Source organism: Vicugna pacos, chromosome 32, assembly GCF_048564905.1.
Source record: "Vicugna pacos chromosome 32, VicPac4, whole genome shotgun sequence".
Classification (NCBI taxonomy): Eukaryota; Metazoa; Chordata; class Mammalia; order Artiodactyla; family Camelidae; genus Vicugna; species Vicugna pacos.
The window spans coordinates 17344280-17350342 of record NC_133018.1 but is presented as its reverse complement, the minus strand read 5'-3'; positions in this window follow the sequence as shown (position 1 = coordinate 17350342).

The window sequence follows — 6063 nt, the reverse complement described above, 5'->3', positions numbered from 1 at the left end:
TGCTCTCAGCTCTCAGAAGGAGCCAACCCTGTAGCCACCTCCATCTCGAACTTTTGGCTTCCAAACTCCGAGCCAATACATTTCTGTTGTTTAAGCCATTCAGTTTGTGGCACTTTGCTACGGTGGCCCTAGGAAAGCTTCATGTAGGTGGAGGAGAGGGGAGTGGTATGAGGTGAGGTTGGAAGGGCAGGTCAGGGCTCCGGGGAGACTTTGGCTTTTACTCTAGGATCCAGGAAAACAACTGACTGGTCTCATAACTGTCGTACGCAGGGCAGTGATGCTTTGTAGAGAATGATTTGGAAGGGAGCAAAAAAACAGTGGAAAGACCAGCAAGGGAGCCACTGCAGTTACCCTGGGAGAGAAGACGGCGACTCGGGTCAAGCAGTGGCCAAACGGGTGGAGAAGATAGAGGAAGTTCCATAGACATTTGAGTGCCAGGGCCAGCGGGTCCTGCTGATGGACAGTGAGGGGGAAGAAGGGAGGAATCAAGGCTGGATGCCTAGATGTATGAGATGGTTCTGGTTTTTTTTTTTTCCTTTTTTTTTTTTGAATTGAAGTCTAGTCAGTTTACAATGTTGTGTCAATTTCTGGTGTACAGCGCAATGTTTCAGTCATACGTGTACATACATATATTCGTTTTCAGATTCCTTTTCATTATAAGATATTGAATATAGTTCCTTGTGCTATACTATAAATACTGGTTTTTTATCTATGAAGATGGTTCTTATTTTGAGTGAAAAGACCAGAGCTGGAAGAGGAGGAAGATTTGTCAGGGAGGATGAAAGAATTCCTTTCAAACACGTGAAGTCTGAGACACAGATGCCACATCCCAATAGAGACATCAAGCAAGCAGATGGATCTGTGAATCCAGAACGCAGAGCAGGGTCTAGGCCAGGGGTAAAAATTTGAGGATTTGACTGCATCAGGATGGTCTTTCAAACCCCAGAGGTGGTGAGCTCACCTAAAGAGAGAGGAGAAAGAAGAGGAAGGCCAGGACGGAGCCCTGAGCATCCCCTGCTTTGAGGGGCTGATGTGACTGAGGAGGGGGCAGGACTGCTGATGTGAGGGAGATACCAAGGCCCGGGGCAGCCAGGCCAGTCCTGGAGACCGGGAGGGCCCTCCTGAGGAGACAGCGTTTGAAGTCAGGCTGCCTGCACACAGAGCGGTCGGCTTGGGGAAGATTGAAGCTGTTAGAAGGAACAGAAGCAAAGACCAGTGTGTCAGTTTCACACAGTATCACAAACTGAGGGGGCTGAAACGACAGAGGATGGTTCTCCCATGGTTCTGGAGGCCGGAAGGTCAAATCAAGCATTGAAACAGCCCTTGCCTCCCATCTCCTTGTTCTGTCTCACTTTTCTTGCCTGTTATCTGAAATTGTGCACAGTTGTTTGTTTTCAGGTGAGCTATGCTGGGATGGTTGTATTCACCATCACATCCTCAGAACCTAGACAGTATCTGGTACTTGTAGACCCTCAAGTTCATTGCTGAAAGAACAAATAAACCGTATTAAAAAAAAATATGCCTAGAAAATCCTGGAAGAAATAATGATTTCCTGTATTGAGAAAAGAGTGCTCTCAATTTGCCTCTATTTTTCTGCTTTAAAAATAAAACATCCTATCTTGGGGGAGATGGAAATGTTCTCCATCTTGATTTGGGCAGTGACTACATAGATGTAGACCACCGTCAAAACTCGTCCAACAGAATGCTTAAAAGCTGCATTGTATTGTGTTAATTATATCGCAATAAAAAGTTTAAAAAACATACAAACATACTCGTATATTTTAAGAGACAAAGATCTTGCTGTTTTACAGCATTTAGAACGTCTAACTGTAAACAGGATAAAATAAGTGGAGATGTGAAAACGTAGCAGACATAGATATTGAATCTATATCGTAAGTTAAATGTGACTTGTGATAAAGTGAATATAAAGAAAAAGCTCTTGGAAGATAGTTGCACACACACACACACACCAGTTTATACGTCCCAAATTAACACTGCTTCATAATATCACTCAGTAGTTTATGAAAATCTTGTTCTAGGCCCTCTCTCTCCCCTGTTTATTCTGTTAATAAATTGGAGCCACACATTAAGCCGATCCCTCCAAATCTGAAGTTTCCAGTTACCGTTTATGCCTGTTTGACTGTGCCTCTGGGGGCAGTAATGGCGTCTACACGCTCAAAGGAAGGATTCCTTGGGGTCTAGATAGTTTTGTTCCAGAAGCAACTTTTCCAGCTGGGGAAGCACCTCTGCTCCCATGAAGCTGGATATAAAAGAACAGAGACTTTAGCTTCCTTGGTCAGTGTGGCCTGGGCTCCGAGCCCTGCAGGGTGGAGGGGCCATGGAAGGCGATAGAAATGAAGCCAGCCCTCGGGTGTAGCCGGGGTGGGGCGGGGTGGGTGGGGAGCCCTGGCATTGTTTTCTTCCTCCTTTATCTGCTCTGGCTCAGGCCCTGCTAAAGTGGGAGAGAGGGCAGGGAGAGGTTGGAAAGTTCACAAGAGAGTGGGTGCACAGAACCACGGTCCTCACACAAAAGTAGTCTTAACTCTGTACTCGGCTCTTTTCCCAAAGCAACCACAAAACAGGGTCCACTGTCCCCACCTGAGCGGAGCCTTAGAGAGGAATGGTGAGGAGCCCAGATTCAGGGGTCAGACAACGCTGAAATGGAGTGCTGCCCCAGCTCGTGTCAGCTCGGGGACCTCAAGCCACGGCTGAACTGTACCCCCCTGAGCCTCGGTTTCCTGATTTGTAAAATGGGATACCTCTACCTACCTCACAGGCTGGCGCTGAGGGCTGAACGAAACAGTGTAAAGCAAGCACTCTACACAGTAACTAGTCTGGGACTTGGTTTGCAATTCAAATGCGAGCTAGACTTGGAATCCAGGGTCAACAAAGAGGACTTGCTTCCGCTTCTAATTCTCAGCAAGAGCAAGGTGCCTCTATCAGCTTTGGGTCTCACCAAGTAAAAGAGAGGTTTCAGGTCTGCCCTCTGGGCTGCCTACCTGGGGTAACGAGCTGGAAAAGAGGTCTCTCGTGGGGATGTTCTTCTAGTCTACTTGGGTTCACACCAGAGAACAATCATCCAATCAGGGCTTTTTTAGCGTCAATTACCTCCCTTCCCACAAGAATGTTCTCTCAGAAGGTGAAAAGAAAACTCGTTTTAAGAGTTCACCAAAAAGGCAGCTCTTTCCTGAGGGCTGACAGAGAAGAGAGGAGGTACTTGGTGTGGGTTATCTTAGGGGATTATTCTGGTCCTGAAAAGCAGCGAAACATTCTGATTTACAACTGTGAGGGGCAAAGGGGCTGCTGGGAGGAGAGAGGATCCCAGCATCCCAGAAAAAAAGGAACAGGAGAGAGCTTTAGCCTGACTCTGGCCAAACAGAGCCAGGAATCTCGCCAAAGAGAGAGTGCAGGATTGGCAGCAAGCAAGCGATCCTGCATAGACTTTTAGGAAAGATTCTGGGCCACAGCACGGGGCCTCCTCGCTCGGGGCCAGGAGAGTTCTGGCAGCAGCCCCCGGCCCGGGCCTGTTCCCACATAATTGAAGTCGAATGTGCTGGGGGGAGGGCGGCCGGAGGCGGCAGAAGCTCAGCGTTCTGCAGTTGGCCCTATTTGGGATCAAAGCCAGTCAGTGTTGATTTTCCGCAGCATGGAAACAAATGCAACGAAAGCTGTTTTCCTGCGGCCTGCGTTTTGAAAGGCGGCTTTTTGTTTTTTCCCCCAAGGACAGGTGGAGCAGGGAGGTGGGGGAGCTGTGACGTGGCTCTTCTATTGCGGTCCCTTTGGCAAACCGTTTTGGGCTCATAGTTTCCGAGTGAGCAGAAACTAATCAGAATGTGTGAGTGGGCATAGCTACGATTAAGGCTAAAGTCTTTCACAAAAGATAATTCCTGGAAAATGCTGCTAGAGGACCCGCTGGCTGTGTGTGACAAGTCACAATTTGCTCTGTTAGAGTGTTTCCAAGAGAGCAACTCTCCTGATTCCTCCTAAAATTTTCCGTTTCTCCTTCACTTCCAGGTCTTTGTCCGTGATCTGTTCCTCTGCCCGGAAATTAGTTCCTTCTTTTTCGGTTAGCACTGCAGTCTTTTCGTGTTAAGCATTATGGTAATGATGTAAAGTGATTCACGCAAGTTTCCTAAGTGGTGGAAACAGCCTCGTTCTTTTGATGGCACTAGGCTTCTCCCAGTCCTCTAGGGAAAGTCTGAACTTTGGGCCCATTGGGCCAGATCCAAGGGACTGAGAATTCAGAACCAGGAATTGATGCAGCTGTAGGGATCTCAGTGTGCTTTCTCTTTAAATGAGGAAACAAATGTACAAGGAGGTTTGGTCTGGGACCTGCTGCTTCTTCCAGGCAAAAGATGGCCAAAGACTTCTTCACCGAGGCCAAGTCAGAACTGTTTTTCCTATTTGACACTTATGTTCAGTGTGCTATAGGTTCATTTTTTTCTTTTGAAGAAGAATTGCACAATCACTCGTGTTACTCTAGATTTATCCTGGGTGTCATACACCTTCATCATCCAAGACCTTGCAGGTGATTTCACCCTTTGATTGACCGCCCCCCCCATCCCTGGACAAGCCTTTTGGCATTTATTCCAAGAGGCTGGATCTGAAAGGAGTTTTGGGGTCAGGGAATTTAGAAAATGGTCTGAAAAGAAGCAAAGCTGCTTTTGATCACTCTGTGTGCTTGGCAATTAGCCTTGGAGTGACAAATGTTATCTGCACCAGCGCAGCTCCAAGCCAAGTACCAAAACCACATTTTGTAGATGATTCCAGGGAGAAGTTTCTGATCCCAAGGAGTTCAACATTAGGGGCCAAAGACCACAGTCATCTCATATAAAACAACAGAGTGGTCATCTCTTCCTGACCTTCCTTCATGCAGCAAGAATGCAAAATCCAGATTAAGAACCAACTCACAGTCTCCTAAGCTTCCAGAATTACAGTAGGGGACTGCTCAGTGTTCATGGCAAGTATACTAGCTACAGTGTTTCTGAAATAGTTTTGGCCTCTTGAAGAACAGCTTTCAAAATTGACGTCTGACAGAATCTACTGTCCTTAAGTGACTGAGCCTTCTGGGGAGGCATGTGAGTTTCAGGGATGCAACGTAAGAAGGGTTGGTATCAGGTGGTAAATGGTGGCTGCTTCCTTTACCAAATGAAAAGAGGGTGGTAAAGGCACTGATTATGACATTAATTAGGCTAAAAGAGGCCACAAACCTTCTCACCCCCAAAAAAGGTAAAAAAATAAAAGAAGCCTTTTACAACTTCCCTGCAGTCCCCACATGCACAAATGCAAAGAATGCTTTTACGCATGTGCGGGGCTGACTGCAGTACTGCGTTTGAAGGTGGGAATCAATTTTGAAGGTGGGAATCAATTTCACGTCCTCGCAGAGGAGCCACTTGGCTTTGGCTCTGGGTAAAACTCAGGGTTCCTAAAGGGAAAGCCTTTTCTCCCAATTACTACTTCACTCTTTACTGTCATTTACAATGTTTAACTTTAAAAGCTACATCTGTTGGTGTACACAGATGTTCTAGGACTCCCATTTCAGGAATTTTCACAGGCAAGAATGAAGACTGGCCAGCAGCAGAGGCCTGCCAGAGAACGCTTGGTGGCTTCCTAAACTCACTTAAGGTGCTGGCCAGGTCTCTGGGTTGTTCAGATGCCCCCAGCACAATTAAAGAGCAGGAGCTGGGTCCTAAGAAATTCCTGAAAAATTTCTCCTCTGCTGCCAGGAAGGAAGTTACACAGCAGATTCACTGCGACAGTTAAATCAGCATTATCCTGGAGAGAACAGAGTAACTTTCCTCAAATGTTGTAAGAGTGACTTTCCTTTTTGAGATAAGCCCATGGACTTGATCACAACAAGCCAAAATCTGCCACCAGCAACGTGGCACCGTACGCAGCAGCCAAATCTTATGGGTTATTTTGTAGCTTGTGGATCCCGACTGCACTAGAAGAGGGGTTTCCAAGTGATGACAGAAGGTGGTTCTTTGCGACTTGCCAAGTTCTCCATACTCTACTGGCTGGCTGTTTGAATCAGTTTCTTAGCCCTTTGGATGAGGACAACCT